Source organism: Mytilus trossulus, unplaced genomic scaffold (assembly GCF_036588685.1).
Source record: "Mytilus trossulus isolate FHL-02 unplaced genomic scaffold, PNRI_Mtr1.1.1.hap1 h1tg000358c__unscaffolded, whole genome shotgun sequence".
In the NCBI taxonomy this organism is placed as follows: Eukaryota; Metazoa; Mollusca; class Bivalvia; order Mytilida; family Mytilidae; genus Mytilus; species Mytilus trossulus.
The window spans coordinates 582,848-593,871 of NW_026963337.1; the positions used below are offsets into that span (position 1 = coordinate 582,848).

The following is an 11,024-nucleotide window of genomic DNA, read 5'->3' on the forward strand; positions in this document are numbered from 1 at the left end:
TCTCCCAAACAAAGTTTGGAGACTTATTGTTTTTGCTCAGTTCTTATTATTTTTATTATTATGTCACCCGATCGACAATGTCGGGTGACATATTGCTTTTCATCTGTTTCTTTTTCTGTATTATTATGTCACCCGATCGACAATTTCCTTTAGACTTTTTGACTTTGGAACTAAAAAATGGCTGCCATCACCATGGAAACGGAAAAATGGTGGAAAAATATAATTTTGGAGTAGGTGAATTGTTTGAGAATGCTTAAGCTTAAAATCTTTAGATTTTAATGCAATATAGGTGCCAACTATATACTGCTTTGGGATGATTTTGGCAATCATTTGAACTGCTATGTTGCCATGGATACTACACCAAAAATTTCCAAAATATGGAAATGCTCCAAATTTTATAAAACTTCACAGTAATGATGAGCAACATTGGTAGAGGTGGAGTTTTGCGTTGGAATTTCGAAAATGTCTGCCGTTACCATGGAAACAATGCAAAACAGGTCAAAATGGTCCAAAAACCTTAAAGTGGCATTTACTTTCTTAATATGGTAGGTCAAATTGATCGAAACTTTGATGGTATGGTCCCTCCCATGTGCCAATGTTTTATATGCCATTAAATTTTGGGAATGGTCTCTGTTGCCATAGGAACCAATCAAAATGTCAAAAAATTCAAAAGTTTCAAAATGCTCCAAAATTGATGAAACTTAATAGGATTGTTGACTGTCAAGTCTGCATGAGACTTTTGAAGTTGGAATTTCCAAAATGGCTACTGTTAATTGCCATGGAAACTGGAAAATTTCAAATATTTTCGAAATGCTCCAAACTTAATGAAACTTAATATTATTGTAAACTGGAATGTATAGATGATACTTTTGACTTTTGAATTTTCAAAATGGCTGCCGTTACCATGGAAACGGCAGAAATGAGATTTGTTTTAAAATGTTCTAAATGAACTGAAAATATACAGAAAGATGTATGGCCATGTATATTAGTGCATTCACTGTTAAACATATTTTTAAATGGCTGCCGCTTAGTGGCAATGGGGGGAAGGGTGACATCCGCTATTGCTTGCAATAGCAATTCTAGTTATGTCACCCGATATATTCTTGTATGGGACAAAAAATCAAATCAAATGAACATGTGACCATATAAATGGGGAGTTATGGGAGCTTTGTTTGGGAGACTTCGTAACAGCATCCTGTTACAATTACTTCTTGTTATGGTATGTAATAAGGACATATTCAATATTTTATGACACATTCTGTTAAAAGTAATTAGTCACTTGTGTAATAAATTAAAATTCATATTCATTCACCATGATTAATTTACAACTACACTAGCACATGTTGGGAAGGTAGGCAGTCTTTCTTTCTTTTTACCAGAATTGGGTTTCCAGATGGTAAAAAGAGAACCACTTCATGAAATTTTTCAGTGAGTTTTTTGTACCTTTAAGCAATGATGAAATTTTAATTCAGTCATTTTGGTTTGGACCTTGATCATTTGGAAAATTAAAATATTTTTTGGTATCTGGATGATAAAGAAAAAAACAACTGAAATGGTATATACATTATGAAATTTTAAATGTATGTAATTGAGCACTAAACACAGGCGAGGCTCAGTATCACTCATTTCAGTATTTACCATTTCAGAGTTGTGGTTAGTGATAATTTTCAATTAGCAGAAACAATTTGCCTGGCAATTATTACTCAACAGATTTATACATTCATTTTTCTATTTTAGGAAATATGGAAGATTGGAATGAGGTAAGATGTTTTCTTCTTTAAAGTCAAACAGTCGAGTGATTTTTTTTAGCCTGCAACTTTTATGTCGCGAAAGCGAGACAATGTGATCCTAGATTCCCTCGACGGCTTCAACATTAAGGTTCATTCTCTTGTTAAATTTTTTTTTTAGACATCAATTTTTTTTCATGGAATTTTAAGAAACTTGGACAGAAGCTTTTTTATGAACAAAATACTGTAATCATTATAACTCGTGCAATACAGCATTATATTTTTTAACAGCTCTCTCAACATGGGAAAGAAGTGACGAAGACCCCTAAACGTACAAATGATATTCACTAAAACAAAAGATTTTGACGGAAATGCAACGAACTCAAAAGAAGTGTATTCATTTTAATTACCCAAGCTTACCTATTGTTTGTCATAAAACTTGGAAGTAGTGATTTACACCTGTAAAAACACAGAAGTGTCAAATATGTCCCCACTGACAAAAAGGCTAATTGATCATTGAATAGTCACTATTTATTGATTTCTTTTTCTTGATTAAAAATATGTTTTTGGGCTAAAATATTAAAAACAACACTGTTATTTCTTTAACAGAGTATTAGCTCAGAGACATTCAAAGTAAATCTGTCAAAAAAAATATATCATCAAACATACAAATATTACACTGCTCCTTTCCAAGTTGTAAAATATTGCATGTTTATATTGGAAATATTGAAACACAATTTTCACTCAGATTAACTTTTTTATGTTAGAATGAAATGTTTTTAAACAATATTTTTTCTTCTTCAAAACTTAGGAACGGTATACAATGTAATCATAAGCAGGGTTTCCCTTGGGTCTATTTTCTTTTTTACTACCTCTTTTGACAAAACAATATATTTTTCGACACTTTCAATCCCCCCACCCCAACTATTGTTTGTCACATTATTGTATACTAAAGACTACAATGTCTCCCTTGTATTAAGCAATCAAAATCAGTCATTATTGTTAGTTTAGTTATTGTCTGGCATTAGCGTGAAAAACATTTTAAGTTTCTACACTCTTTACATTCTGTTAAATGTAAACTCCATTTCTTATTTACAGAAACTCCTTGGAGCTGCTAAAAAAGGAAGCGTAGAAGAATTGAAGCTTTGCCTAGCAAACGGAGCAAACATTGATTATCAAGTAGGTAAACTTGTAACATTGACTATCAAATAGGTAAACTTGTAACATTGAATATCAAGTAGGTAAACTTGTAACATTGAATATCAAGTAGGTAAACTTGTAACATAGTAGGTAAACTTATCATGACACAACAATAGTGTTCAACACAAAACATGATGCATTATGACTTAACACTGATTTTCAACACAGAACATGAGACACATCATGACACAACACTGGTGTAAAACACAGAACATGTTACACATCAGGACACTACAGTTATGTTCAACACAAAACGTGAGTCACATCATGACACAACAATGATGTTCAACACAATACATAAGCCACATCTTGACACACCTCTGGTGTTTGACACACAATATGACATCATGACGCAACACTGATGTTCAACTCTGATGTTCAACACAGAACATGGGACACACCATGACACAACACTGATCAGGGATGATTCCACTATATAGTTAAGGGCCGCTCAGCGGCCCTTAAATTGGTCAGCGGCCCCCAAAAAATGTTTGTGAATATAAATTCCCAATTCAGGCAAATAATACAAAAAATTGGTATTTCCGGAAAAGTTTCCGTCACTGATTACGGCAACTATAATTTTTCATAGTTTGTCGTCAAAACGTAGTAAAATCCGGATATCATAAGAATGTTGACTATGATCGCATTTTATTAACAACGATTTAATTATGTCAACATGAGGTAAACAATTTTAGCAGCCGATTTAAATTGGTTAAAATATTATGGCAGTATTGATCTCGTATAAGTAGATCGCTCAGCAGGTTGATCAAAAACATGCTTTTTGACAAAACGGGTTTCAAAGCAGACCTCGACAAAGAGCAAATACAAATTTTTGTATAACATTGATGAATAAATTTTAATGGGCGCAGATCTCGTAAAAGCAGATCGCCCGTCATGTTTTTGTTGAAAATAATGTTGATGATAGACCATTCATGAAATGAGCCCCCCCCTCCCTGAAATACGATGTCATCATTATGGAACTGTTTCAAAAAGATATAAAAATGATTTAAATAATTTTAAAGTTCACTGGTTCAATTGCTGTAAATATCTTATCAATTAAAGTAATAAACTTTTGTAATTGCTTTTCTTAATTCGACAATTGGCCAGTTCAATCTGAAATCCATTTGAAATCAAGGTAAGTTTATACAGATGATCTGTTGAAAAAAATACCCAATGGATGATTTTTTTCAGTGGTTAATAATGGCAGCCGTTTTGCTATATAATCTAACCTCAAGATATATCATAAACTTTATAAGATATTTCATATAATTTATAAGATATCTTATATAATTTTCTAAATATGATATTAGTATCCAATTGAACAATATTTATAAGATATTTCATATACTTTATAAGATATCTTATAAAGTTTTAAAACTTTATTTAATATATAAGATATCTCATATAATATATAAGATAGCTTTTAAAAATGAATTATATAAGATATCTCATATATTAAATGAGATCTCTTGTATATTATATAGGATATCTTATATAAATCTCATATATTATATAAGATATCTTATATATTATGAGATAAATTGAAATTCGAATAAAAAGCTATACAGCTGGCCATTAGGTTTATCTTAGCTGGTATATATGATTTTGTAATAGGCCTCGTTTACCAAAGTTAAGATGATAGTGCATCATGTGAAATGATACTCATGTATTACAACTTCCCTGGTCTCAATCCAATAACTTCTTCAATCAGTGTACACATGTACAGGTGAAACTAAATATACATTTTCCGTTTTTACAGGAAAATGATATTATTTCGTCTAAGATTAATGTATCGGCATAAAAAAATCCCAATTGGGATAAAAATTCCCAATTTCATATTCAAGGGACCCATTTGAAAACACCTGGAATCATCCCTGCCAGGGATGATTCCACTATACAGTTTAGGGCCGCTGAGCGGCCCTTAAATTGGCCAGCGGCCTCCAAAAAATGTACATGAAAATGAATTCCCAATTCAGGAAAATAAAATAAAAATAGATATTTCCGGAAAAGTTTCTGTCACCGATTAAGGCAACTATAATTTTTCATAGTTTGTTGTCAAAACGTTTTAAAATCCAGATAAGAATGCTGTTTACGAACGCATCTTAGTAACAACGATTTAATTATGTCAACATGTGGGAAACAATTTTAGCAGCCGAATACAATTGATTAATATGTTATGGGACTATTGGATCTTGTAAAAGCAGATCGCCCAGCAGGTTGATAAAAATAGGTGTCAAAGCAGACCTCGGCAGAGAGCAAATTCAAATTTTTATATACAATTGATGGATAAGGTTTAATGGACGCCAATCTCGTAAAAGCAGATCGCCCAGCAGGACCGGTTATATAATATGATGAAAACTTGTTTTGTAAAAGAAATTATTTCCTCAAAAGACAAAAGTTTGAGCGTTTTTTGAAAATAATGTTGATGATAGACCATTCATGAAATATGATGTCATCATTATTGAACTATTTCAAAAGTTTTGAAGATGATCCAAATAATTTTAAAGAACACTGGTTCAATGCTTTAAATATCTTATCAATCAAGTATATGAACTTTTGTAATTGCTTTTCTGAATTCGACAATTGAGCAGTTCAATTTGAAATCCATTTGAATTCAGGTAAATTTATAGAGATGACCTCCTGTTGAAAAAATACCCGATGAATGATTTTTTTCAGTGGTTTATGTTAGGTGAAATATATGTTTTTGTAGTAGGCCTAGGTTACTATAGCTAAGATGATAGACTAGTGCATCATGTTCAATGATATTCATGTAATGACAGTAGCCCATCCAGAGTTATTCAAAATGTTACAACTTACATGAACATCAGTGTACAGGTTAAACTTAATAATATACATTTTCCGTTTTTCAGGAAAATAATGTTATTTCGTCTTAGATTTTATGCTTAAAAAATTCCCAATTAGAATAAAAATTCCCAATTTGATGTTCAAGGGACCCATTTGAAAACACCTGGAATCGTCCCTGCTCACACATCACAAAACATGGGACACAACACTGATGTTCATCACAAAAGCTGAGACATATCATGAAACAACACTGATGTTCATCACAAAACGTGAGACATATCATGACACAACACTGATGTTCAACACTGATGTTCAACACAGAACATGGACACATCATGACACAACACTGAAGTTCATCACAGAACAAGAGCCACATAATTACAGAACATTGAAGATCAACATAGAACACGAGCTACATCATAACATAACTTGTTCATCACAACAAATGAGCCACATCATGATACAACATTGGTGTTCATCACATAACATGAGACACATCATGACACAACATTGGTGTTCATCACATAACAAGAGACACATCATGACAAAACACTGATGTTTAACACAGAACATGGGACACATCATGACAGAACACTGATGTTCTACACACAATATGAGAGACAACATGACACAACACTTATGTTCAACACAGAACATGACACATCATGAAACACCACTGATGTTCCACACAGAAAATGAGACACATCATGACACAACACTGAAAACATACATGTTATCAGAGTACTGCCCTAAATGTGAAACCTACCATTTTAATACGACCGCCAAAATTGAAAAAAAGTTTGGTCGTATCTTGGTATGACGTTGGCGTCGGCGTCCGAAGACATTTGGTTTTCACACTAAAACTTTAGTATAAGTAAATATAAATCTATGAAATTTAAACATAAGGTTTATGACCATAAAAGGAAGTTCGGGATTGATTTGGGGAGTTTTGGTCCCAACAGTTTAGGAATGAGGGGCCAAAAGGGTCCAAAATTTAACTTTGTTTGATTTCATCAAAAATTGAATTGTTGGGGTTCTTTGATATGCCAAATCTAACCGTGTATTTAGATTCTTAATTTTTGATCCTGTTTTCAAATTGGTCTACATTAAGGTCCAAAGGGTTTTAAAGTAAACTTGGTTTAATTTTAACAAAAATTGAATTCTTAGGGTTCTTTGATATGCTGAATCTAAACATGTACTTAGATTTTGGATTATGGACCCAGTTTTCAAGTTGGTCCAAAAGGGGGTCCAAAATTAAAATTCAATATATGGGGTTCTTCAATATGCTGAATCTAACCATGTATTTAGATTTTTAATATTTGGGCCCGGTTATCAAATTGGTCCACATTGAGGTCTAAAGGGTTTAAGATTGAAAATTATTTGATTTCACCAAAAATTGAATTCTTGGTGTTCTATGATATGCTGAATCTAACCATGTATTTATATTTTGAATATTGGACCATAATAGGTAAATGTCCAATTTAAATGTTTTTTTAGATCTTAGACCACATTCATTCTGTGGCAGAAACCTATATTGTGTCAACTATTTAATCACAATCCAAATTCAGAGCTGAATCAAGCTTAAATGTTGTGTCCATACTTGCCCCAACTGTTCGGTGTTCGACCTCTGCAGTCGTATAAAGCTGCACCCTGCGGAGCATCTATTTTAAATCATAACACACAATACATGGACTTGACCTGACTACTCAGAGTAAATAGACAAATAAATATAACAACTTACAACACATGGTCTGGACCTGACTACTCAGAGAAAATAAACAAAAAAATACATCAACACAAAACACATGGTCTGGACCAGACTACTCAGAGTAAATATACAAACAAATATAACAACTAACAACACATTGTCTGGACCTGACTACTCAGAGTAAATAGACAAACGAATATAACAACTTACACCACATATGGTCTGGACCTGACTACTCAGAGTAAATAGACCAACGAAAATAACAACTTACAATATATGGTCTGGACCTGACTATTCAGAGAATATAGACAAGCAAATATAACAGCTTACAACACATGGTCTGGACCTGACTACTCATAGTAAATAGACAAACAAATATAACAACACACAACACATGGTCTGGACATGACCTGACTACTCAGAGTAAATAGACATACAAATATAACAACTAACAACAAATGGTCTTGACCTGACTTCTCAAAGTAAATAGACAAACAAATACAACAACACACAACACATGGTCTAAACCTGACTACTCAAAGTAAATAGACAAACAAATACAACAACTAACAACACATGGTCTGGACCTGACTACTCAGAGTTAATAGACAAACAAATATAACAACACACAACACATGGTCTGGACCTGACCTGACTACTCAGAGTAAATAGACATACAAATATAACAACTTACAACACATGGTCTTGACCTGACTTCTCAAAGTAAATAGACAAACAAATAAAACAACACACAACACATGGTCTGAACCTGACTACTCAAAGTAAATAAACAAACAAATACAACAACTAACAACACATGGTCTAGACCTGACTACTCAGAGTCAGAGTAAACAAACAAACAAATATAACAACACACAACACATGGTCTGAACCTTACTACTCAGAGTAAATAGACATACAAATACAACAACTTACAACACATGGTCCCGACCTGACCTGACTACTCAGAGTAAATAGACAAACAAATATCACAACAAACAACACATGGTCTGCACCTGACTACTCAGAGTAATGAGACCAACAAATATAACAACTAACAACACATAGTCTGGACCTGACTTCTAAGAGTAAATAGACAAACAAATATAACAACTAACAACACATAGTCTGGACCTGACTACTCAGAGTACATAGACATACAAATACAAGAACTAACAACACATGGTCTCTACCTGACCTCACTACTCAGAGTAAATAGACAAACAAATATAACAACACACAACAAATAGTCTGGACCTGACTACTCAGAGTACATAGACATACAAATACAACAACTAACAACACATGGTCTCGACCTGACCTCACCACTCAGGGTAAATAGACAAACAAATACAACAACTAATAACACATCGTCTGGACCTTACTACTCAGAGTAAATAGACAAACAAATACAACAACTAACACCACATGGTCTCGACCTGACCTGACTACTCAGAGTAAATAGACAAACAAATATAACAACATACAACACATGGTCTGCACCTGACTACTCAGAGTAATGAGACAAACAAATATAACAACTAATAATACATGGTCTGGACCTGACTACTCAGAGTACATAGACATACAAATACAACAACTACAACACCTTGTCTCGACCTGGCCTCACCACTCATGGTAAATAGACAAACAAATATGAAAACAATCAACACATGGTCTGGACCTGACTACTCAGAGTACATAGACATACAAATACAACAACTACAACATCTGGTCTCGACCTGGCCTCACCACTCATGGTAAATAGACAAACAAATATGACAACAAACAACACATAGTCTAGACCTGAGTACTAAGAGTAAATAGACAAACAAATATAACAACTAACAACACATAGTCTGGACCTGACTACTCAGAGTACATAGACATACAAATACAACAACTACAACACCTGGTCTCGACCTGGCCTCACCACTCATGGTAAATAGACAAACAAATATGACAACAAACAACACATGGTCTGGACCTGACTACTCAGAGTAAATAGACATACAAATACAACAACTAACATCACATGGTCTCGACCTGACCTGACTACTCAGAGTAAATAGACAAACACATATTACAACACAAAACACATGGTCTGCACCTGACTACTCAGAGTAAATAGACAATCAAATATAACAACAAACAACACATGGTCCGCACCTGACTACTTAGAGTAAATAGACAAACACATATAACAACACACAACACATAGTCTGGACCTGACTTCTCAGAGTACATAGACATACAAATACAACAACTAACAACACATGGTCTGGAACTGACTACTGAGAGTAAATAGACATACAAATACAACAACTAACACCACACGGTCTCGACCTGACCTGGTTACTCAGAGTAAATAGAAAAACAAATATAACAACACAAAGCACATGGTCTGCACCTGACTACTCAGAGTAAATAGACAAACAAATATAACAACTAACAACATATGGTCTTGACCTGACTTCTCAAAGTAAATAGACAAACAAATAAAACAACACATAACACATGGTCTGATCCTGACTACTCAAAGTAAATAGACAAACAAATACATTAACTAACAACACATGGTCTAGACCTGACTACTCAGTGTCAGAGTAAACAAACAAACAAATATAACAACACACAACACATGGTCTGAACCTTACTACTCAGAGTACATAGACATACAAATACAACAACTAACAACACATGGTCTCGACCTGACCTCACTACTCAGAGTAAATAGACAAACAAATATAACAATAAACAACACATGGTCCGCACCTGACTACTCAGAGTAAATAGACAAACAAATATAACAACACACAACACATAGTCTGGACCTGACTACTCAGAGTACATAGACATACACATACAACAACTAACAACACATAGTCTCGACCTGACCTCACCACTCAGGGTAAATAGACAAAACAAATACAACAACTAACAACACAGGGTCTTGACCTTACTACTCAGAGTAAATAGACATACAAATACAACAACTAACACCACATGGTCTCGACCTGACCTGACTACTCAGAGTAAATAGACAAACAAATATAACAGCTAACAACACATGGTCTGGAACTGACTACTGAGAGTAAATAGACATACAAATACAACAACTAACACCACACGGTCTCGAACTGACCTGGTTACTCAGAGTAAATAGAAAAACAAATATAACAACACAAAGCACATGGTCTGCACCTGACTACTCAGAGTAAATAGACAAACAAATACAACAACTTACAACATATGGTCTTGACCTGACTTCTCAAAGTAAATAGACAAACAAATAAAACAACACACAACACATGGTCTGAACCTGACTACTCAAAGTAAATAGACAAACAAATATAACAACACACAACACATGGTCTCGACCTGACCTGACTACTCAGAGTAAATAGACAAACAAATATAACAACAAACAACACATGGTCTGCACCTAACTACTCAGAGTAATGAGACAAACAAATATAACAACACACAACACATGGTCTCGACCTGACCTGACTACTCAGAGTAAATAGACAAACAAATATAACAACAAACAACACATGGTCTGCACCTAACTACTCAGAGTA

The 11,024-nt window shown here is 33.9% G+C and overlaps 1 long non-coding RNA gene across 1 annotated transcript in view; it reads left to right on the top strand.

The window, feature by feature from the left end:
- The window catches only part of LOC134701869 (uncharacterized), a 537,736-nt gene extending 535,976 nt beyond the window's left edge, over positions 1 to 1,760 (top strand). The window contains exon 6 of the long non-coding RNA XR_010104237.1: positions 1,738 to 1,760. This is a non-coding gene — a long non-coding RNA (uncharacterized LOC134701869). The remainder of the gene's footprint in view (positions 1 to 1,737) is intronic.
- Positions 1,761 to 11,024: the final 9,264 nt, after the last annotated feature.